The sequence below is a fragment of the Populus nigra genome, chromosome 4 (assembly GCF_951802175.1).
Source record: "Populus nigra chromosome 4, ddPopNigr1.1, whole genome shotgun sequence".
NCBI classification, from domain to species: domain Eukaryota; kingdom Viridiplantae; phylum Streptophyta; class Magnoliopsida; order Malpighiales; family Salicaceae; genus Populus; species Populus nigra.
The window spans coordinates 21346589-21361835 of NC_084855.1; positions in this window are offsets into that span (position 1 = coordinate 21346589).

Here is a 15247-nt window from a genome sequence, read left to right on the forward strand (position 1 = left end):
ACCTTAACAAAAGATTCTGCTTTAAAGTTCAAAGAAGGTTTTGCTTCCTTTAAGTGCCTCCTCAGCTAATATCTCAAGTAACATGTGCGACATAGGCTTAGACAATGTGAAGTGCTTGCCCTTACATTTTTCATTCTGTGTAGAACTCATTTCTACAAAAAAAAAATTATAAATTTATACAAAATAAAATCATATAATATTTAGATTTAATAAATTTCATATAAAAACTACAATTAATATTTAAAAGAGAATACATAAAATACATAAGAACTTATAATAAAATCAACATCTACTCCAAATACATAACAAAGATAATACAAACTCAAACAAGATATAATAAAAACAAACATATATAATTAACACTCAATTACTAGTTTCTTTGAGTGTTATAATCATTCCACATGGTTGATGCAATCATTTCTATTTTTGTTATCCACTCCCTATTCTCTTCCCTTTCCTCCTGTTGACTTAAATTGATTGTTCGTTTAATTGGTTCACTTTCCAAACATATTTCTTCCATAAGAAAGTCATAAGGATCAACTCTCATTATGTGATTATGAATAATACAACATGCAAGCACAACATCTACTTGTGTTTCATAAGACCAAAAAGATTTTTCATTAATTGATCTAAAACGACTCTTCAAAATACCAAACCCTCGCTCAATAACGGTTCTCAATGAAGAGTGTCGAAGATTAAATAGCTCCTTTTTATTTTCTGGTGAACGTTTTGTAAACTCATTCAAGTGATATCGAACTCTACGAAAAGGAGAAATGATTCCTTTTTGAATACCGTAACCAGCATCACCGAGATAATATTTCCCTACAAATTAAAAAAAACTATTACTATCTTTATGTAATAAGACATTTTATATGTTTATTGCATATAATACATACTTTATTATATACCTTCTGGAATTTTTAGACCATTAGGTATTGATAATGCATCACCTAAAACCCGTGAATCATGAGCACTTTCTTCCCAGCCAGCTAAAACATATATAAACTTCAAATCAAAAGTTATAGCTGCTAAAACATTTTGTGTTGTTTCTTCTTTTCGACCTCGAAACTTTCCTTGAATCTCAACAGGAACATTTGCAGCAACATGGGTACCATCAATTGCTCCCACACAATCCTATATAAACATGAAAAAATAATTTATAACCTTTTCTTCAAGATCTAATTAATTAATGTATAAAAATATTGATATTGTTTTCATACCTTAAAATAAGGATAGAATCTTCGATTATTCATTATCTCTGCTGGAACTGTATCCTCTGGATCTTTAATAAGGTGTTTGTATAACTTAAGAACTGCTTTTAAAACAATTCTAAAGTAACGATGGATAGTTTCAACAGACCTATAGTATACACCACTAATAAAACGAAATCTTTGGTTTTGGCCTACAATTTGTAAGAACACAATTATTTGCTCCCTAATCGACACATTTTGAGTTGATCGTAATAGGTCATGACTTGTGAGAACATCACACAATCTATATAAGACAACAGGTTTCATACAAATTTGTTCAACGCAATGTCTATCACCTCGATTCAAAATGCTGTCAATATAGAATTCTCGTTGAGCAATTGCATTTATACGTGGTTCTCTGAGTATATAAATTGTATTTCTTTCTTGTTCAATAATAGCTACCCCTGTAGCTATCACAGTTACAGCTACTCCCATACATGCTACATGAATTATCTTACTATCCATAACATGAAAGTGAAGTTTTCTGATAACAAAACCTAAAAATTTAGGGAAATAAATATTAAAAAAAACATATAAAATACTTACACAATTAATACAATAAATTATACTGAAAGAAGCGAACAATGTATAATAGTTATGGCAATGATATCTGATTCCCTAAACAAACAAGGTCTTAAAATATATTATTTAAGACCATAACATTCAATTTCTCGATGATAAAACCGTTTTGAAAATTATACATTTCATAAGTTCACAACGATCAATAGACATTGCGCAATGAAATCCATATAATTACTGGCATAGTCACACAAATTTATCCATATATAACAAATATAATCAAACACTAATCATAAATTAATCAAAGCAAAATAAAACACAAATTTATGTTTATTAGGGTTCTATTATAATTTCGCTATTCCCCTCCCATTCCCCACCCATTCCCCTCACCCTATCGGTTTCTATAATTCCCCATTTCCCTTATTATAACTGGTTTCTATAATTCTCCATTTCCCCTGTTATATTCATTCCCCATTTCCCCTTGTTATAACCGGTTCATATGATTCCCCATTAACATTCCCCAATTGCACTGTTCCCATTCCCCTCTCCTCTCGGTTCCAGTTCCCCCAATTCCCCTGTTCCCATTCCCCTCTCCCGGTTCCAATTTCCCCAATTCCCATGTTCCCTCTCCCTCTCGGTTTCTCTCATTCCCCCCATTCCCCTGTTCCCTCTCACTCTCGGTTTCTCCTCCTCTCTCCCCCGGCTACTTGCTCTGGTAACGTTGTGACTTGACAAAAAAAAAGAGCAAGGGTTGACAGAAAGTATATGGTGGCCAGATCCAAGGACAGGGAGGGGCTGCTTCACAGTAAAGTTCACAGAAATCTTCCCCCCCCGTTTTGCCTCTCTTTGTTAATAGAAATCGCCCCCCTATTTTGGCCTCTCTCTCTGTTCACAGAAATCGATCGCCCCCCCACCGTTTTGCCTCTCTATGTTAACAGAAATCGCCCCCCTGTTTTGCCTTTCTATGTTAACAGAAATGGCCCCCCTGTTTTGCCTCTCACTGTTCACAGAAATCGCACCCCCTCTCCTGATTGTGATTCATGAAGAAGAAAACAGTCATGGAAAAAATATGTTTTTTATGGGTTGCTTGATGAATTTGGTTAGTTTTAACTGTGGAATGTGACGAGATAAGATGAAGAGTTATGAAAATGTTATGGAAAAAATATGATAGTAGCAGATTTATCAAGAATATCAAAGGATTTATGCCATAATTTTTACAAATCTACGAAGAAGAAGACAAAAACATAAAGGAAATAAAAGAGGAAAACAAATACCTGAAATTAATTGGTCCAGAAAAATGCTTTGTTCCAGAAAAATGCTCTTGTTCCTGCTCAGCTTCCAATTGATTTTGAAGAAAAAGAGACTCTGTATTTGAGAAAATGAACGAAGCTGAAAAAAAAGGAAAGTGTTTTCCTTTCTTTAACAGAAGGAAAACACTTTCCTTTGGTAACGTTGTTTTTTTTAGTTTGACTGGAATTCAGTTTTCTTTGACTACTTTTCCATACTGTTACCAAACATGAGAAAACAAGGAAAGTGAATTCCAGGAATTCACTTTCCTGTAAACAAACACGCCCTAATAATTGTCTCAAAGCTTGCCATGATAGAGTTAAAAAGCTTACTTATACAAATTCTATATTCTAGAACATCACAAGTCCTATTTTTTGATAACAAAAAATCTTGGTTAAAATAAAAATAAGCTTTCATTCCTGACAACATTTTAATAAATTTTTTAGAACGTTAGTTTAAAGTTTGATTGCATCATTATCCATATAAACATGATGCCTGAATAGATCTAAGGTTTGGTTTGCTCTGAGATAAGACTCTAAGCATATTCTTCTTCTCATCATAGTTCCTGTTTGCACCTTCTGCAAGTCGAATTAGATGTTTTAAAAGGGTGTTTGAGAGTATGGTGACAATTGTTTTTCAAAGTGTTTTTCGTCTAAAAATACATCAAAATAATATTTTTTTTAAAAAAAATTATTTTTTATATTAGCACATCAAAACAATTTGAAACCATAAAAAGAAATTTAAGCAAAAAAAAAAACATTTCATGGAATGCGATTTGCATTACGTTTTCAAATGGTGCCTAAGTTATTTGAAATTATTGTCAATGTTTACTCCAAACTATCTAGCTTTTGTAATTGAGCTCTTTCTGTTGCCTCATGGGCTCTTATAGTGTCTCAGATGGCTCACAAAATGAGTTACTACCATTTTTGTCCATCAAAGAGATCGATTTACTCCGTAACAATTGACATGGTGTATAATATGAATGAAAATTAGGGCTTTTTAAACTTCAAAATTCCAACCTCAATATGTAGAAAAATAGAGAGTAAATTCTGATATTTTTTTTTAAATAGTGTACAAGGCTATTTAAATACAAGGAAAACATCCTTATTAGTAAAACATTAATTAAATTGAAATTTATAATTTAAATAGAAAAAATAATCAAAATACAACTAAGAAAATAATAAAAAATTCCAAGTAGTAACTTTTGGGTTGAAATTGGGCATGTCTCATCTTTTTATTTTTACAGGGAATATGATTTTTAGAATGATTTAAAAAAATATCGATTCAATTTAAACTTTTTTGTGTTAAGGCTTTTGTTATATGTCTCGTGTCATGTCAGGATTCTATTATGACACCTTCACATTTACTAATTCACATTTCCTTGAATATCACTCTATTAAATTCTTTCTTGAAAATCCAGGCAAACCAAACATGAAGCAACAAACAGAAAAAAAACCCTCTTTTTTTTCCAATTCTTTTCTGAGACTCTTTTCGTTTTTTCCCATGCTCACAATGACCATCTCAACCTTTTTTTTTTTTTAATTAAAATGTTTACAGGGTCAAACACGTTAAAACTTGGTGGACGAGTCAAGTGGGCACCCAGAAAACAAGTTAGGTTTACGTGTCTTCAAATTTGTAAAAATGTTCAATGTTTAAATGTTCAAACTTGGTGGACGAGTCAAGTGTTCAAATGTTCAATGTTTAATGATTTAAACATTAAACATTTTCATTATTATCATTTTCAATCCCCTATTTTTTAAAATCATTTGTAAAAAAAATATATTTTTTTCAATAAAAATTCTTCAATTCTTTGAATTTTTGCTATTTTATGAACTTTTTAATCTTTTTAGCGTTTTGCATATTTTCTTTTTATTTCAAGTAGAGGTATAAAAAACAAAAAGAAAAAAAAATCAAGTGTAAGCCAAAAAAAGAAAAAAAAAGATGAGAAAAAAATGGAGCGCGAAAACAAATTAAAATGAGTAAGAAAATAAAGAGTGAAAAAAAATGCAAAGTATATCTGTATCCAATAATTCAATATTCTATATCCATACTTGGATATTCTAAAAATCAAAACTAAACTCACCGTATATCTAAAAATCCTTAAATAAATATATCAATTTACCTTTCAATGGGAGGGGTGGTCAAATATTTTCTTTAAATAAAGAATAAATTAGTCTTCTCTTTCTCTAAAATAAAGAAAGAAAGAAAAACTTAAATTTCTAAGCCAAAATTATTAAATTACTTTTCAAAATGTTTAGTTTATAAGTATGCAATATTATATTTCAAGAAAAACTTGTAATAAAAACAAAAATACTAGCATGCATACTAAATAAATATATAATATTATATAAGAGATAAAAACACAATTTTATTATCGTGACATGCACAACGTTGAATCACAAAGCTGCCTCCTGAAGAATGAAGGGTTTTAGGGTTTAATCATAAAGCTATGATTAGAGGAGTCGCTGCCTAGTTATTATGATCACTAGGAAACATATGGTTTGTGAGAGTCTGAGTAAAGAAAATAATTGTGCAAGGGGAAGATGTATCACCCCTAGTGCACCTTCCCTAAGGTAAGCTATGTTATCTATTGATTGTTATCTAGGTTTTGTTTCTATTCGTTGGTCTTATCTAAGGTTCAAGACACATCTTTCTTCATGAAGAAATCTCTACCTTCTTAGGTTAAATCCTAACCATTATAAGATCCTAATTTTAGCGTTGCATTTATTTTTTATTTTGTAACTTTAATACCTTAGGTTATTCTTTATTGTGTAATTTTATATCCTCAAATATTAAAGTCTACAACTAAATCCTAACACTCTAAATAACAAAATAGTTGTTGTGTGATTCTTGATATTTTGACCAAATTCTAATAGATGATTATAAATTAGTTACGATATTCATTTTGTATTTTAAAACTTGATAAAAATGCAATTTTATCTTTTAAGAAATATGCATGAAAAACCTATACAATTTTATCTTGGCAGGCAGACCTAAATTACTTTCAAAAGGTGTTGCAGAGCGCAATCCAATATGCTAATAATAATGGTATAATGTGTCTTTGCTCATGTGTCTTCTGTGCATTTCATTGCCTCACCTCCACGTTGATGCCTTTTTCTTGTTGGAAAGATAATATTTGAGATTGTGGTAGTGATTGTTTTTTAAAATGATCTTTTACTTTAATTTGATCAAAATAATATTTTTTAATTTATTTTTGTTATTAACGCATTAAAACGATTAAAAAACAAAAAAATAATAATTGGAAACAAAAAAAAGATTTTTAAAATTTTCAAAACCCTTATTTAACCATAAAAACAAACACCCTTGTAAATATAGAAATTTAACGTGTTAAAACATGCATTGTAGTGATAACACAAGCTGCAAGCATCGCGAAAACTACATTCCATCCCTCTGTTGGAAGAATAAGCGCAGTGAGATGAGGGCCAAAAATTGCACCAATTGTTCTAGTGCCATCAATAATGGCAGTCGTAGCTGCCAGGGCGCGAGGATTCCTTCTATTAGAACCATGTGTGCCAAGGTCAGCAGAGACTGCAGTTGTGATAAAGAGTAATTGACCCACCTACGAAGAAGCCAACGATCACCATAAGTGTAAGTTCACAAGCTGCAAGACCCTTCCAAAATTTTGGTATAGTAAGACTGAAGGAATTGCAACAGACATGAAACCGGCTGCTATTTTAGCTGGAGCTTCATATCTGTCAGATATACAACCAGTAACAACTCCACCAAACAGGGCCCCAACATCAAACAGAATACAGAAATTTCCAGCTTTCTCTACGGGCATGACCTCTCCTCCAATTACTGCAATTGAAATTGATGAACCCGTATTTAACGGGTCTACAAAACTTTAGAAGGCGCAAAAAATCCATTGACTTAGCTTAGGAAATAGCTCAACCTTGTAGAAGAGCCCAACCTCAGCCTCATGAATTTAGCTTGGAGGAATAGCTCACCTTTATGAATTCAGCTTAGGAAAGAGCCTAACTTTCATGAGCATGACTTTGGAAATAAGCCCAGCACCATAAGCTCTGCCCAACGCTATGAATTTAGCTACATTATAGATCTTATTTTTTCTACACTTCTAAATATATAAAAAATCTCTTAAGACCATATTATCCCTCGTTAATATTATTAGAAAAAAAATAATACTCTAGCCCCTCCTTTCAATAAAATAAAAAAGACTTATGAGCTATAAATATCTCATGAATTCTTTAAACTTCAAGTTCACAATCTCTTCATTCTTAACATTTTTAGCATATATTTTTTCAAAGTCTATCTCTCTAAAATATCATTGTACCATTTCTTTAAAAAGATATTTACTTAAGTATATGAAAATCCTCGAATCTACAAAAAAGAGACCTTTTGATTGTACCAGTCACTTTGGCCTACTAGGCACCAAGTACAAACTACCAACCATCTTGACTAAGAAAAATGGATCAAATTGCTAGAATCAAGAGATTAACTGATTATCCAACATATAAGTTTTCCTTCTAAAGTAGGATTTTTTGGGACCTCATCATTGGTGCTGTTTGTGGAAAAGAGAAAAATAACCACTAGTTTCTAAAACTTGTTTTTGATATTTCTAGGTCATTTCATGGCACACGACTAAGACACGCCTGGGCTAGGATATAAGACAAATCTACCTATTACCGCGAACACTTCTACCTAACCAGACCTTCAACAACTTATTAGTCAGGTACAACACCTTACTCAGGTTGTGTTGACAACCTAAGTGCAAAATCAAACCTTTCCACCTTAACAAGTCTATACATGAGTATACCTAGGAGAATGACTATAACCCCCATCAGTAGAGAGGTTCTCCCTTGTTCAAACAAATATGGAACACTCAAATCCCTAAGGACTATATTTCCACAAAAATAAGTCTGGACAACTACGATGACCTAACTGACCTAAAAGAGCATGTTGCATGGTAGCTTAGAGTTGATCATCCAGGAAAATAACTCAATTTGACAAATCCTCCCCATAACCTTCTAAGGGTATGCATGTGCATTGTACAATAATTTGGATCCAAACTCCATTGAAGGGTTTAATGACCTCCGTGCCAAGCTAGTGACATGTTTTAACGTCAACATACCCTCCAAGAAAAGCTTCAAGAAGTTATTTAGTGTACTTAATAAGAGGGTGAGTCTACATGGACATATTTAAAAAGGTTTAATAAGAAAATGATCAAGGTGAAAGCATTGCTTGAGCTAATAACCTTAAATGCCTTGATAAGAGGGGTAAGGGAATATGCTCTCTAGAGAAAACTTTATGCCTTTCTAGACATAAGCTTGCTCAAGGTGAAGCAAGTCATAGAAAATCACACACAGGTGGAAGAGGCTAGGTGATGCCTAAGAGCCTCACAATCTTCAATGGATGGGTATGAGGTCTCTTTATTGCAATAACATCATTCTCTAACTGATACCTAAGAGCCTCTCACCCATTCATTAGGGGTTGATTTTGTATCCCCCATTCTCTAGTGTAGTCTTAGACTGACACATTTTCCAAGTGATGTGTAAAGGCTTTTCATCAATTCCTTAGGAGTTGATTTCAGATCTCTTATTCTCCAATGCAGTCTTAGACTAATACATTCTCCAGGTGATGCCTAAAGGCTTCTCACTAATTTTCTAGGGGTTGATCTCGAATCTTCCATTCTCTTGTGTAGTTTCGGACTGACACATTCTCTAGGTGATGCGAAAGAACCTCTCACCAATTTATCAATGATTGATATTAGATCTCTCGCCTCTCCAATGTAGTCTCAGACTGGCAAGACTCTTTAATGAGGCTTCTAAACTTTATATTATCTCTAGGAATGATCTTGGATTTTTCACTCTTAGGTACAACCTCTCTTCATTAAAGGGCTCATGTGCCATCCTAGGAAGGTCACATACCTTTCACACTCTATTGACCACTCTTCAAGGGATTGGTATGAGGTCCTCTTAGTGTAATAACACACTCTTCAAGAGATTAACTTGGTCTTTCTAGTACAATAACACCACTCTCTTTGGGTTCCTCTTAGCCAGTTAGAAATTTTCTAAGTATAGGCTCATCCTCCCTTAGGTCCCTCCTAAACACTTATAAACTCTCTAAATACGGGTTTCACCCTCATAAGGTTCCTTCAATGGAATGAGTTCCTCTATTGGGTTCCTCCAATGGAATAAGTTTCTTTATTGAGTTCCTTCAAAGAGAGTTAAGTTCCTCCAATGACTTTGGAGATAAGAGTTCCTCTTATTAGAGTTGAGTTTCTTCAATGAGTTTAGAAATTGGAGTTCTTCTAATGGAATGAGTTCCTCAATTGGGTTCGGCTCCTCTATTGAGTTCCTTCAATAAGTTTGAAGATGAGAGTTCCTTTAGTAGGAGTTTCTCTAATGGGAGTTTTTTTAACGAGTTTGAAAATGAGAGTTCCTCTAATGGGAGTTGAGTTCTTCTAATGAGTTCGAAGATGAGAATTCCTCTAAAGAAAGCTCCCTTAATGAGTTTGAATATAAGAGTTCCTCTAATGAAATGGGTTCCTATATTGATATGAGTTCCTTCAATGGCCAATAGAATGAGTTCCTCTATATTGGGTTACTCCAATAGAGTTCTCTATGAGTTTCTCCACCTATTATAAAAACTTTCTAAGTATGAGTTCCTCCATGATTCCCTTTACATACTTATAAATTTGTTTTTCAACAATGGTGCATACCTTTAAAAACATACTCTTTCGTATATTACCTGGGGTTTCTATCCCTCTTCTTATATAAAGAAAATTCTAACACTCGTAATGGTAACCAAGTATTTTTACAAGTCTTTACATATCAATATTACAAAGACTTGGGGGGCTACTGATGAATCTAAATGGGTGTTTGGTGTTGTGGTTGCGGGTGAGGTTCACCCGCAGCCACAACTATTATTGTTTGGTAAGGTAAGAAAATTAGTTTTTTCTTTGTGGGACCCACTTGTAACTGTGGTGTGCCACAAGTTTCCAAGAAGCAGTTAGGAGCTGCTACTTGTAAGGAATAAAACGTATGAACAGTGGAGCATGCTCCACTGTTCATGGGTTTTATTCCTTTTTATTCCATGAACAGTGGAGCATGGCTCTACTGTTCATGAGTTTTATTCCTTAAACAGTCTACTGTTCCGGTCGGACCGGTCTGGTTCGAATCTATTGAACCGAGTCCGACCCAACAAAATAAAAAAATATATTTTAATTGTGTTTTATTAAAAAAAACTAGTGTTAAACATTATTTAATGACACTACATAAATTAGACGAAGATCACTTGATGATGTAGCATTTGCAAAATTTGATCGCAATCCTAATTTTTTTCTGATTATATTTTACCTGATGTTGTTGCGCTTTTAAGAAATTTGTGAAAAATATAGTTCTTGTCGGATGTATTTCATACGCGATGAAATTGTAGATGGTTTAATGGAACAAAAAAATATATTTTATATAAAGTATTATTTATTTCATGATATAATAATAGTTAAATCTATAATATTTAAATTAAAAACCATCAATATTAATATATATATTTTTAAAAATATTTTATAACCTCAATTTCAAAAGCATTCTTAACCAAATACATTAAACTACTTTTTTGGCCAACCTCAATTTTAACCATAGTTTTAACCAAACATATATTTTTCAAAACCAACCTCAACTAAAAGTACTTTTTATAAAACAACTTTTTTAAATCACAACCAGAATAGCAGCCGCAATACCAAACACACCCTAAATTTAAAGGGTCTAAAAAACTTAAAGGCCCAAAAAACATATGGGCTCAGCTTAAGAAAGAACCCAACCTCATAGGCTCAACTTAAGGGAAGAGTCTAGCCCTCATGTTCAGTCTAGGGAAGAGCCCAGCATCTTAGACTCAACGTAGAGGAAGAGCTCGGTCCTCATGGGTTTTGCCTAGGGAAGAGCCTAACCTCATGGGCTCATTCTAGGAAAGATCCCAGCCCTCATAGGCTCTGGCTTAGGAAGAGCCTACCTTATAGGCTTAACCTTGGGGAAGAGCCCAACGCCATGAGTTTAGCTATATTATGAATCTTACTCCTCTTACACCTTTAGGTGTATAAGAATTTTTCTAAGACCATATTATCCCTTATTAATACTATTAGAAAAAATTACTCTCTAGCCCTTTCTTCCCATAAAAAAAGACAAGACTCATAGGCTATAAATACCTTATGAATTCTTCAAGCTTCAGATTCTCAATCTCTTAATTCTTAATATTTTTAGTATACATATTTTTTGGAGTCTATCTCTTTAAAATATCATCATACTTTCTCTTTCTAAAATGATACCTACTTAAGCATGTGAGAGTTCTGCAATCTATAAAAGAAGATCTTTTGTAGGTACTAGTCACCAGCCACCCTGGCCTACTAGGCACCAGGTACAAGCTACTAGCCATCATACATAATTATCCTATCATACTGCCATGGTCTACCAAGCTATAAGTGACTAGTTTGCACTGACACAACATCATATAACACCTCATCACAATATTTACCAATAGAAAAAAGAAGCCAAAACCTACTTATTCACTTTCACTTCACTGACATCATTCAACCACTGTAATTTATAAGGTATGTGATGTTTGTTAGTGTGCAAGTTCAACTTTCTAACTAATTCAGTACTAGCTACATTAGTGCAACTACCACCATCTATAATTAAGCTAACATGTCATTTTTTCTCGTTTGGATGAATTACTAGGCTTACCATATATGATTGGATATCTTAAGATGTTTAGTTTCCAGACCAACTTGAATCGCAGAAGAATTGCTCATATAGCTCCAGTTATGTCCCAAACAACACACAAATGTTTAGTCTAGCATATTCAACAAGATTTGTCTAGAAATATCAACCTTATAAAATAATATATTCTCGAACCTCATTTGACTTGAAAATTTACCAAAATATAGTTCTACGTGTCTAGTATCTCCCTGAAAAATTTCAAACCATTCTAATGTACAGTTGGAGATATATATACGATGTCACAAAACTAGTCAACAAATATTTTAATGTAAAATTCAGATCTGACTTGATTCATATCATGATATATTCATCGTTAAATTGAATATACAACATATTTTTGTTTTATCTTTATTTGAGTATCAAATAAAATGACATTCATACAACTCATCACATACTATTATTTTGTAGAATCAAGAAAGTCATATAGGGTCTCTAGAGTCATTATTCATAACTTTCTATGACTCAAATAAAAATTATTAACTACATTCTTGATGAAAGAAAAACATACCTTCTTGACTCAAATAAAATGGTAGTCAATACATGAACAAGTGAGATATAAGCTTAATAAAGAATAGAGAAAGTGCAAATGGCCTTCAAGCTTCTATAAACTCAATATTTCCTATAACCCTAATTTTTTGTTAGACAATACCCTTATCCTCCATTTTCTCAATTGGAATATCTTCCTCTTTGTCCCATGTGGGTGCACGACATTGTGGCGTTGAGATCAAGGAATCACCACCTAGTTGTTTGGGTTAGGGTCATTAGAAAACCCGAGTGGACTAGTCTTATTTGAAATTTCAGGGAAAGGGATTGATTGTGTAGCTAGAAAAAATATTAGCACCCCTAGTGCATCTAACATGAGGTAAGTTGCATTATGTGGTTTAAAAGTTTTGATGGGTTTCTACCTAGTGGTCCATCAATAGTTCAGAACAAATATTTACGCTTATGAATAAATCTGACCTTTTGAATTGATTGTGAGTTCATATGCCCAGGTAAATTTTTATAGGAAAAATCCATGTAAGTGTCCTAACAAGGTTCACCTATCCTGTAACACGAAACTGTTTCACAACTCATGTATTGTGGTGAAAAAATACTCCTAATTAAAATCAGTAAATATCCAAAATAATTCTAAGAATTTTCTAGTCAACTCTTGGTACTTAAATATCAGTCTCTTTGTAGGTTTAACATTTATACCAGAATATTGACCATTAATTTTCAGAAATTAAAATTTTTAGGGTTATTAAAATATTGACCAAATACTTAAGGAATTTTACGAACTTTTTGTAAATTCAAAAAAAATTGCAAAAACAAAAAAACAAATTTTCTAAAACAATGTTAAAAACATTTTCTCTCCTTTTATAAATAAAATGCAATTTTTGTAAGGATTGGGCTGTATGCAACAAGAAAAAATCATTTTTTGTTTTTTTTTTATTAATATGTATTTCTGTGAGGTCATGTTTGACAAAACTATATTTTCTTTCCCTAGAAAATTGCCAAATGGACTTGAGAGTGTGTCTGCTAAACACTCTCTTAGGCAAAAAAAAAAAACATTTTTAACAAAAAGTTGTTCATACAAACAAAGCTTTAAGTGTTTGACCCAAAATAAAACCAAATGGGTAGACCTAAAGACACTGGTTCAATCATGAACCAAAACCAAAAACAAGATTTGACTCAAAACTAAACCAAAACAAAACCAAAGTTGAAAATTAACACAAAACATAAATATTTTCACAAAAAAAAACGAATAAAACACTCAAATCATGAAGAACACGAAGAACATTCATCATGAACTCAGCAAACTCAAATCTCAATCCATACAAGTTTTCATGCAATCAAGGGTAGTGTTTTATTCGAAATTAAGTAAGGATCTATAATCTATCCATTCACATTGATTATCAAAGAATCAACACGTTTTTGTAAAATAGGTTTTGGTTTAAAACCAAAATCCTAGGATTAAAACACCTTAAAACTTGTTATTGATGCAAATAAACCCTAGATTATATACTAGTCAAGTTACCTAAATGGTTTAGTGTAAAACATTGGAACAAAGTTGGGCCAAATCATAAGGTCAAGACAATGTTCTTCCTAAGAACATGAAGAAACCAAACCCAGGAACCCAGTCCCAACATACTGTTAAACCTAGAACTAGCCTCTTAGACTTCTAAAACATGTTGCTTTTGGTCCTCCTAAACCACATTACCAATATTAAGCATAGTTAAATCAAAAGAACTAACAAATAATATTAAATCATCAATAACATGCATGAAGTTTCAAAGTTCAAAATGGCCGAAGCTAATCAACAAACATATTCATGCTATTTGGATTCAAAACTTGACATTTTTAACATCTATATGTAAAACATACTTGTATAAACCATGGACTTACACTAAAAGATATCAAATTGATTAGCATGCTTCTAAAATCTTTAACCCATAAACAAAAGCAACTTACTATTTTATTATAAAAGAGATTAAAAAACCAATCAAAATATCTCAAATACATCATTAACATGTTATTGGGCTAAAAACATATAATCAAATAAGTATCAAAACCAAAAATCATGCTTTTAGAGTAAGCCTCTGTAACTCATTATTGACTAAAACTAAAACAAACTATCATAACGAAAACTCGAGCAATCTAAAACATCCTTAAAACAAGAAAAAACAAACGAACTCTGCTAAAAAACATTAGATTATTCAAGCACCAAAATCAAACAAAACAAATGCTTATACCTTCTTCAACATCAAAAGAGGTTTAAACATTAAGAAAGCATGAATAAGCAGGTCACATGGACTCCACACTTGAACTTTTACATGGTTATACCTTCTCCAAGCTTGTTGGCTATGAACTACTATTTTCCTTCTCTTTTCTTTCCTTTTTTCCCTTTCATTATCTTTTCCTTCCAAAGCTTGTTAGACCCTCTATGTTAGGCTCTTGAACCTTCACACCATGATCTTTTCATAGTGTTTTTCTCCATGTTTTTCCTCTTCTTTTTTTTTTTCATTTTCCAAGGGTTATTTATAGGGTGTTGCCAGGGTTCTTAATGGATTCAAACATAGATTGATCAAAACTTAGCCCTTTGATCAAAATGAAAGAGTTCTAGACAAATGTTAACAACATGAACCTTTATTCTTCAATGGTTTTAGGATGGTGGTTTTATAATAAATTTGTCTAGATGGTTTTCTTTTGTTTGTAGACAAAGGCATGTATCCCTCACCTTATGATTTTGGATGAAAGATTTATAACCCTTGATAAGAACCCTTTAAGAATTTACATGTGAACACATAGAAAATTAAATGGTTTTGCACAAATTGGTATCTCAGTCAAGACTAATTGAGTTAATCAATTTCGAGGTTTCGTCGGAGCAACTCTGATGTAAACGTCATTAGAGACCTGAACTTAGTAAAGGAGAAACATACATTTAGGTTGGATCTATTC